This window comes from Colobus angolensis, unplaced genomic scaffold (assembly GCF_000951035.1).
Source record: "Colobus angolensis palliatus isolate OR3802 unplaced genomic scaffold, Cang.pa_1.0 Scaffold451, whole genome shotgun sequence".
Classification (NCBI taxonomy): Eukaryota; Metazoa; Chordata; class Mammalia; order Primates; family Cercopithecidae; genus Colobus; species Colobus angolensis.
This window is the reverse complement of record NW_012117944.1, coordinates 211,735-221,996: the sequence shown is the minus strand read 5'-3', so window position 1 is coordinate 221,996 and position 10,262 is coordinate 211,735. Positions and strand designations below refer to the sequence as shown.

Sequence of the window (10,262 nt, the reverse complement as noted above, 5' to 3'; positions counted from 1 at the left end):
GAGAAAGAGAGAAGAGAGGAAAAGAAAGGAAAGAAAAGAGAATGAGCAGCACCAGGGCTCCAGGGAAGCCCGGGAACCACCCTTTCTGAGCTGGGGATGCCCTTGGAATGTGACCGCCTTCTGGGGGTCGCTTCGGTCCTTATGAAAGGAAGCCGTGATTCTACCGTGGACATGGGCGTCGGTCTACCTGAGCGTGCAGAGTGGCCTTCTTCCTCAACAAGAAGCCCGACAATTACACCCAACCTCGCCATGCTCAAACTGCAGGAGGGAGCAACCATCGAGTTTCCTTTGAACGCAGTGCCAGGCTTACAGGTCTGTGAACGAAAGCGCGCCTATTAAATGATCTGAACTTCGACCCCATGGCACTCTAAGCAATATTTGTACCCACAGAACCACGATCCAACAGCAAAGAGTTCTTATTATTCAGTCTTCTCGAATAACTTGCACATCACCGTAGGATTTTTAAAGTTTCCGTGTTTTATTGCCTAGGTTAAGGAAAAGATAAAGGTCTTCCAGAGACATTGACGCTAATAATCGTCGATTTACCTGCTAGCCCACACTTCCCGGGGCGAGTGAAAATTCAGTAATTCCTCCTCTCCTTGCATTTGCTGAAATTCCTAAGGATGAACTAAAATGCTTTCCGGAGCTGTGTTTCCGCGAAGTTCAGAATTTTGCACTTGTACGCTGGGGCAAAATGTTGAGAGAATGAAGAAGGTAATTGCAAACAGTGACATGTTGTGTGGTAGTGTGGCCGAGCGGTCTAAGGCGCTGGATTTAGGCTCCAGTCTCTTCGGGGGCGTGGGTTCGAATCCCACCACTGCCAGTGGTATGTTTTATCCAGCAAGGATTCTGAAGTACCAACAAATTCTAGCTATTAAGGAAATTAAATCTTCCTTCCCCAGGACGCTCCCGGATTGCACAGCGTTAGTTCTTCTGAATTCTGTGTTCAAGATTAAAATCACCTCGGTTTCCGATTGGGAATAGTGTCGGTTAGGGAGGGAGGGAGGCAGGCCTCGTCCGCGGTCTCTCCTACCTTACACGTACTGACTCTCTGGATCCCAGTTTTTGCACTGCACCATTTGGGTTCCCGCAATTAGGAAAGTTCAGTTCTCTTCTAAAATACACGCTCGTATTGAATTATTGTCATTACCTAATTTAAGCATAAGATGGTCAGGAAGTTTTTCCAGAAACTTTCCCATTGGTCCCATCAGCCAGCGGCCGAGACTGCTTTAGGAGTTCCAGCTCTGTGCTCGCGAAATATCCTGCCCAGACCCTATTTTGGTTCTAACCACGTTACTTTTGTAATTGAACATGATGGATGGATGGATGGATGGATGGATGGATGGATGGATGGATGGATGGATGGATAAAGCAAAAACTCAGCGGCCGGGCGCAGTAGCTCACACCTGTAATCCCAGAACTTTGGGAGGCCGAGGCGGGCGGATCAAGAGGTCAGGAGATCGAGACCATCCTGACCAACATGATGAAACCCCGTCCTAGTAAAAAAAAAATATAAAAGCCGGGGGTGGTGGCGCGGACAGACCTGTAGTCCCAGCTACACGGGAGGCTGAGGCGGGGGAATCGCTTGAACCCAGGAGGCGGAGGTTGCAGTGAGCCAAGATCGCGCCACTGCACTCTAGTCCTGGCGAGAGAGTAAGACTCCGTCTAAAAAATACACTCAGCAAGGTTCATGCTCTCATTCAGGGATCATTATCTCATGGGGAATGGGGAGAAGACAAGTAAACAGTTATTTTGAGTTTGTGATTCAGAAACACTTCAAAACGGATTCTTGACTAACTCCGTTCATTGGGCCCAGGGGGGCGTCTGTGAATGTTGTGGGTTTAGTCACCCTCCTGCCCTTTCCCAGTGAATCAGGTAACGGTGGTGGCGACAGTGCGGGTTTCTGAACTACCCAGCTACAATACTCGCGTAGAAACTAACCCACTGTGGAAAATTAGAAGGGATACACTCAGGGCCTATTTAGTGGTATCGTCTCAGAATGGTTGTCCTACTGCGTTTTTCAGCCACTACAGCCCGTCACCTACAGAAGTACTCAAGGATTTGGCCGGGCAGCTTCCTCGGGGAGAGATTTCGCTGCCGTGACATGAGGAATGAATGAAAGAAACTGAGCAGAGAACAGCGATTCTGTGCAAGAACCAAGTGTCATGCCACCCAGGCTGGAGTGCAGTGGTGCGATCACTACTCATTGCAGCCTCGAGCTCCCGGGCTCAAGCGATCCTCCCGTCTGTCTCCCAAGGAGCTAGGATCACAGTTCTACACTATCACGCCCACACCCGGTTGTTTGCTTACTTGCTTGTTTATTTTGGTAGAACCCAGGGATTCGGCGGGAGTGGGGAGGGGCATGGTCTCTCTAGGTCGCCCAGGTTGATCTCGAACTCCTGGGCGCCTTGCCTCATGCCACTTTTTGACTCTGCCCTCCTTTTTATATCTTCCTCCCTACTCATTCAAAATCCTCTTCCGTGCACTCCCAGAACATCTTCCATTTCACTTTGATGACTCCTCCAGACCAGTTCCCTTCTTTTTCACCCACCTATCACCAAGAAATATCTTGGGCCCCCAAGATGTTCACAAAAGAAGCCTTTTGTTTTGCTTCTGTCAGAAATCGAGAGACAAGGCATGTTTTGCTCCCAGTGCCTAGTCAGGGGAAAATATCTCTATATCTGTGGATAAATTGGACCTTCCTGGCACTTTTATAAAATTCCCTGTTTGCGTAATTTCTGTATCATTGTTCTTCCTTTTTCCACAAGGCAATTGTTCTGTCTTCCAATTCTGTTTTATGAAAATAAATCAAATTTAAAAGTTGTTGGAACACCCCCACCCACCGCCACAATGCTCTAAGCCTTCAGAGAGATGTGACTGTGATCTGAGTCACATATGGTTACAACTTCTTTCTCAGATTATAGATTAACTCACTTTCTTATTTTTCTGGTTCTGTGTGTACCAGAGAGAATTAAAGGACATCAAGAAAAAAACCTACAGTCTTCTTAATTAATGACCCTCATTATAGATGAATTTCCCTTTGTCTTGTCCTGCTTTGTTTGCTTAGACCAGGTAACAGAAAACCCATTATTATGCCCTCCACAAAAAATGTTAAATGTACCCTTGCCAAAAAGAAACACTACCTATGACCAATCAAATGGCTGTAACTATGTGCCAACCTTGTACGAACAGTGTATGAATCATGAATAATGTTGTAATCCTGCTAAAAACTCCTCTGTCTCTGCCTATACAAATAAAACCTCAACTTTCCTTCTTCAGAATGCTGACCTTATTCCTTTGGAGTTGGTATTTCCAGGTGGCCCATCCTCACAGTTTTGGTTTGAGTAAACTCTCTTTAAATTAGAGTCTTACCCTTTTGATTATTTCAGGCTGACAGTTTGTTTTCCCTTCTTCCTGAAAAGTAATTCTGTGCATTATCTTGAGACTGGGTTAATTTTTGTTTTTCTGTTCATCTCCTTTTAGTGACTCCCAGAAACCTGATCTATCTAGCTGGATGTTTTCAGCTCCATAGAGACCATCATTTCTATTGAAACAAAGGGCACTGAAATTTCCTCCATTCCTTCTCCCTCTCCTCCTCCCCGCCAGGCCAGCATTTTCCACATTCCAGCACTCTCTCCATCCACCAAGGACGCTAGCATTCCCCAGACTCTCAAGAGCACCACCTCAGAATGTTTTTGCTTATATTGTTTTACTCTTCTCACTGTCCCTTAGTTTCAGTTAATTCCCTCTCCTGTTGATGGAAGGATGCTGACTTGTTTCTATCTCCCCTCATTCATGCCACTCACCATCCCCGCCTTTTTTCTGCCTGCATCACCTCTGCACCACCAAATGATTCTGAACCCCTATCCTTCCTGCTGTCCCCTGGCATTTCCCCCAACACATCTGTCTCCACACACACATATCAGAAGGCTCCCTAACTCACTTAAGCTTGCATCAATATTTCTGTCAAATTCTAGCTCAAAATTCAACTTCAGGAAGCTCTCTTCAGTTAGTTCCTCCTCACCATTCTGATCCCTCTTTCATTGTCTTAAATGTGGTCCTATATCATTTTGTAAACCTTTATGGCAGTATCAATAAATCAACACAGCATTATCTATTTTGTTACTTCAACTAAACTGTGAATTACTTAAGTCACCAAGTTTTTAAAAAATTAATAGATTTTACATCCAAGAGCAGTTTTAAGTTTACAGCAAAACTGGGTGGAAAGTACGGAGAGTTCTTACATTCTGCCCTCTGTCCCCACAGCCTCCCTTATCAAGGACATCCTGCACCAGTATGGTACATTTGTTACAACTAACATTGATACACCATTATTAAACAAAGTCTGTAGTTTAAATCAAGATTCACTATTGGTGCTGTACATTCTGTGAGCTTGAACAAATGCATCATAATCATGACATATATACACTATTATAACACCATACAGAGTAGTTTCACTACCCTAAAAGTCTTCTGTGCTCCACACGTTCATCCCTCTCACCTAACCCTGGAAACTGCCAATGCTTTTACTGCCTACATTGTTTTGCCTTTTCCAGAATGTCATATAGTTGAAATCATATAGTACACAGGCATTTCAGATTGGCTTCTTTTACTTAGTAATATATCTTCTAAGGGCTGATTGATATTCCATTGTGTGGATATAGCACAGTTTATTCACCTGTTAAAGGATATCTTTGTTGCTTCCAAGTTTTGACAATTATACATAAAGCTCCTAATTATACATAAAGCTGTGAAGGGTACTGTGTGGACATATATTCAACTCATTTGGGTAAGTACCTAAGAGTGTGATTGCTGATTGTATGAGAAATATGTATTTGGTTTTGAAAGAAACTGCAAAAATTGTCTACCATAATGGCACTGGGTATTTTTAAACTTTATTTTATAAAGTAAAAAACTGTTTTTTTATGTAATGTATACAAGTGGCACATTTTGAAAAATACATAAAAGTATAAAGAATATCAGTTACCCACAGATAAACAGATTTTGGCATATATCCTTTTTCATTCTTGAATAATAAATTTCTAAAAGTGGAAATAGAATACTTGATTAAATACAATGTCTTTTTAGAGTTCTTGATTTATAATGCCTAATTGTCCTCCAGAAAGCCATGACATTCTACAAGAATGTTCTTATCAGTATTAGATATTAATAAATAGTTTCCAATTTGATTTCTTATTAGGGAAGGAAGATCTTCCATACGCATACTTGACCTTTTGCTTATTCTCGGTATCGTTTGTTTAGATCCTTTTGAGGGGCAGGCCTTTCTAAAGTATTTCTCCTTAAACCCTGAATTGTCTAGTATGAATTATTCACCGTAATGAAAAAGTGTAGGGTTTGGGGGTGAGGTTTAGGTATGTTACCTATTATCCACTCAATGTTAACTAGTCTTACAGATTAGGAGATTGATTCAAATCTATAAAGAACGTTATTAATTTACACCTCGTGAGTAAACAGAATCACATCTACTGCAGAATCACAGAGGATGCATAAAATTAAGGTTCATGGTCAGCAAAATGTTCTTTTGTTGCCTGAAAATAGAAGTCCAATTAGTGCTTCACAGTCTTTGCGTTAGGAGGATACATTAATGAAACCTTCTGTTGGCTGAGTAGACTGAAACACGAAAACACGGGCAGAATGGAACCGGCGACCTTAAGGATGGCCATAGTTATAAACTCCTACAGTCCTCCGCTCTACCAGCTGAGCTATGGAAAATTGTCCATGAGAGATGTTAGTGTAGATATTTATGCATTGAGTAGCTGCTGGTGAGACTCCTGACTTCTTTGTATATGGACTCAGATTAGAGTTCAAGAAGTTTCCAGAGAGCCAGATCTATAGAACTGAGTCCTGGGAGCAGCCTTGAGGCAGTAGGAAGTGAGATCTGAGTAGGTGGTAGTGAGAATAGAAACAGAGCTGAAGCCACCGGCTTGGGGGTGAATCTGCGTAGCTTCTGAACTAGGCTGCCCTCAGAGTAATCTGCGAGCCAGTTTTCGCCCCAGGATGGCAGGAACGGACCACCAAGCAGTCTGCAAGTGGAGAAGTGCGCAGGACTCCGGGGATCATGGCTATCAGCAGATTAGGTTAGATCTCTTCCCCACAAACACAGAGATATGGACCAAGTCTAGCACTTTTCTCCCAGAGACGTGAGCAATCTAGTTTCTTCCTCGCTTACTGCAGGGTACAGACACCTGTTTTCCCGGTATCCTTCATAGGAATCCGACGCTGTACGTTTTTCGTCTCAAATCCAGGATCTGGCTTTCACGGAAAGATCATCAAGTGCTTCCTTTCTTCACTAGTCTGTTTCAGCATTGAAAAGGCTAAAAAGCTCCTGCTCTTTTGAGGGGGGAAAGGGGGAAAAAAAATAAAAACAAAAACAGAAAAACCCTGTCGCTAAGGCCCCAGCGAGATTTGAACTCGCGACCCCTGGTTTACAAGACCAGTGCTCTAACCCCTGAGCTATGGAGCCGCAACGCACAGCGCGCATTTAACAATCAATCAATTATGCAGATAAAATACTAGGTAACTAATATTTACGTCTAAATAAGAAATACCTTAAAAGGAATTTTTGAAGGACGTGACTCTTACGTACAAGAAAAAAACATTTTCTTGACCAGGCCCGGACTGGAATGCAAGTCACTGTAAGGGTAAAATGGGGAGTAACAAAATTATTTAATAAAAAGTAATGATTATTCATTCCAACTTTTAAATTCTGGATTATTTGCTTCTTTGGAGATAGCTGAATTATTACCTTTTAAAAGTGGCTCTATTTTTATTACTAAAATTAAAAGTATATGTTTCGCTAGGCAAATGACTTACGTTCTTTAAAAGAGATGAATTTTCAGTTTGCTTGCTCATCAAAAACGAACAAACAAACCATAAAAGACACAAGCATTAATATATATTGCTATCTTAACAACGCATGCTCCACGGTACATGCTCCCCAGCATCAGGCTTGACAAGTCCCAACTGTCGAACAACATCAGGGTCAGGGTGCGTTTCATTACGGAAGAGAATGCAAGAGTGATCAGAGACATTTTCCCAACCCACTTAGATTCTTAATCCAACTCTCTTAGTCTGAGATTGGGGTTGTTTTGAAACGGGAGGCGGCTGTCTTCAAGCACAGGACGTACCCCTCGGACTTTCAGTTTGGGGGTGGACACAGTGAGGGCACGAAGGCTTCCAGATCTCCCCCAGAGTTTCAGCGGAGTCAGTCTCGGTCACAGATTCCTCTAAGTTACCTGAAGCAGAGGTGGCTAGAAGGGGTCCAGCCCTTTCCTTGGTCCTTTAACGCTCCTCTTCCTAGCATCTCGGAGTCTGGGCGGCAGCTCCTTCTCTTTGGGCCTCCGGGCTTTTCTAAGCGCCAACTTGAAGTCCAGAAAGAATAAAAGTGGCTTCGTCGCATGGGAAGGTTGGGGAGGAAGAGTTTCTCTTCTTTTCTCTCTGGTGTCAGCCTGACCAGGAGGTTCTCATTCACTAGACAGCTCCCACTGGCCGGGGGCGAGCTTGGCGCAGGGCAAGTAATGTGATCAAGGCAGACACTGCTGCGCCCTGGGAAGGTTAGAGCAAGAGCCTGGGAGCTTCGGTTCCCAAGTAGAAAAGGCTGCTGAGTAAAGACAATCCTCCTCCCACCACCCACCCACCACCTTTTGAGTGGTAGAGAAGTCGGCTTCTACAGAAGAGAGTGTGGGCAGAGAGCAACTTTTCCCCGACGGCACCTCTTGGGCGCCCTTGAAAGACACCTTAAATCTAAACCTATAATACAGAGGTAATCAACTAAAGCTGAAAGCGAAAGGCCAAAGCACCCACGTGGACTCCTGGGTGCCGTAGGCGAGAGGTCTGAGGTAGTGGCTTTTAGAGCTCAACATCTTTGGTAATGTTGGTTCGACATTTTCCCCTGCAAGTCCCGCGGTGACCTTTATCTTTCGGCCTGTGAAATCGGTCGTTCTTGTTTTTCCTGGGTCCTCCAACCACTGGCCACGTTAAGTGGTTCAGTCCCTTTGAGTACTCAAACCCTTCCTGTCCATTGACCGACACAGCTCGGCCCGGATCCTGAAATGAACGTTTCTACCTGCGGAAAACTGCGGCTGGGATCCTTCCGAACCCTCACGTTGGCTTTCCTGGGGTCTGGAGAAAATCACTGGACTCGAAAGGAATCAAAGCTGTTCAAATGTTGGGCTACAACAAAAAAACATAAATGAATACTGTTAGAGAAAAACATCGTTCCACTTCTGGCTCGTTGGTCTAGTGGTATGATTCTCGCTTTGGGTGCGAGAGGTCCTGGGTTCAAATCCCGGACGAGCCCGTTTCTGTTTCATCTTTCTCTGTTTAAGGCCAGTAGTTAACAATGCAATCGCCGCCACAGCTAGGTCACCTAGCTTGAAGGGCCCCTTCAAACTCTCCCTGCGGGAGATGAGATTGTTGAGCAAACTGGCGGCTTTTGCTGAAAGAATCAAAGACAAGGAAGGTGCTACGAAGCGCCAAGGTCTTCATCACAGATCGAGGCTCCCAGACCGGCTTTGACAGGATCTTTTGTCAGGAGGAGAGTGTACGGGCAGTTCTTACCCAGTATTTTGTGTGGAACAAACTAGTGCACTTCTCACTAGGTCACTTCGTACGGAAAAGATTGCTACCTGAAGGCGTGTTAGGGTCACAATGTCCCGATAGCGCCCGCTTTCTGAGTCCCTGACTGCGCGGTGATCCAGCCGCGGGATGGAGTCTAGCCCTTGCCCTGGATTTGGCGCTGCTCCACAAGGCGCTGTTACACTCTTGGTTGTTCTAGTGAGACTGCCTATCTCACAGTTGCAAGCGCTGTTGCATCATTCGAATGCAAAGTCGCAGCCCTGGGAACTTGAGGGCTTAGAGGACACAGACATTCATTTTGTTCAAGGAAGCGCAATTGAATTATTTCCAGGTGTTATTTTCGAAAACACAGTATAACATAGGAATAGTCGTTTTTGCCACTTCTGGCAAGAATCCACCAGTCCCTTTAGTGCTCTTTGACAGCTCACCTGAACCATCAACAGGTTCTACTGTTGGGTGTCTACCTATAATCCTTGAGTGTGGTTCGATTCTGGAGTGAAGAAGTTGTCCTCGCAATGAACTGCTGGGATGATGGGAGCTTCAAAGTTGCTTGTCTTTCTAAGCAGCTTGTTTAGAAAGGAATCTTTAGGCCGAGCGCGGTGGCTCATGCCTGTAATCCCAGCACTTTGGGAGGCCGAGGTGGGTGTATCACCTGAGGTCAGGAGACCAGCCTGACCAACATGGTGAAACTCCATCTCTACTAAAAATACAAAATAATCAGACATGGTGGCGCGCGCCTGTAATCCCAGTTACTCGGGACGCTGAGGCAGGATAATTGTTTGAACCCAGGAGGCAGAGACTGCAGTGAGCCAAGATTGTGCTATTGCGCTCCAGCCTGGGCAACAAGAGCAAAACTCCGTCTCAAAGAAAAAAGAGGATTTTTTAACAGGATTTCTGTCTAGCCCAATTATATTTGTCCTTTCTGAGGTTTCCCTTGGAAGAGTTATGTGTCCAGAAGAAAATAAGGGGTTTCTGATGGATGATTATAGGAAGGGAGGAGAAAAGGAAGAATCTACCAACATGCCCTGACTTCCAGGGTGTTTGACCAGTGGGAGAGGTGAGATGTCTAGCCTGGGAGTTTGTCTTTGCTGAACAATTGCCAGTGGATATGCCCAACAGGAAATTGGATATAGTGTCTGTGATACATCACATAAACAGAATTAAAAATAAAAATAATATGATGATCTCAATAGATGCAGAAAAAAGCATTTAACGAAATCCAGCATCCCTTTATGATCAAAACCATCAGTAAAATCAGCATAGAAGGGACATATCTCAAGGTAACAAAAGCCATCTATGACAAACCAACAGCCAACAGGGAAAAGTTAAAAGCATTCCTCCTGGAACAAGGCAAGGATGCCCACTTTCACCATTTCTATTCAACATAGTACTGGAAGTCCTAGCCAGAGCAATGAGACAAGAGAAAAAAATAAAGGGCATCCAAATTGGAAAAGAGGAAGTCAAACTGTCACTGTTTGCTGATGATATGATCGAATACCTAGAAAACCCTAAAGACCCATCCAAAAAGCTCCTGGATGTGATCAATGAATTCAGTAAAGTTTCAGGATACAATATCAATGTACAGTCAGTAGCACTGCTATATACCAACAATAACCAAGCTGAGAATCAAATCAAGAACTCAATCCCCTTTACAACAGCTTCAA

At 44.3% G+C, this 10,262-nt stretch overlaps 3 non-coding genes across 3 annotated transcripts; 2 read left to right on the top strand and 1 right to left on the bottom strand.

Annotated features, from left to right (window-relative positions):
* The first annotated feature begins 741 nt into the window (after window positions 1-741).
* TRNAL-UAG lies at window positions 742-823 on the top strand. Its single transcript has one exon. It is a non-coding gene; the product is annotated as a tRNA-Leu (tRNA).
* A 5,588-nt stretch (window positions 824-6,411) lies between these two features.
* Window positions 6,412-6,484, bottom strand: TRNAT-UGU. The gene has a single exon. It is a non-coding gene; the product is annotated as a tRNA-Thr (tRNA).
* A 1,764-nt stretch (window positions 6,485-8,248) lies between these two features.
* TRNAP-UGG lies at window positions 8,249-8,320 on the top strand. The gene has a single exon. It is a non-coding gene; the product is annotated as a tRNA-Pro (tRNA).
* Window positions 8,321-10,262: the final 1,942 nt, after the last annotated feature.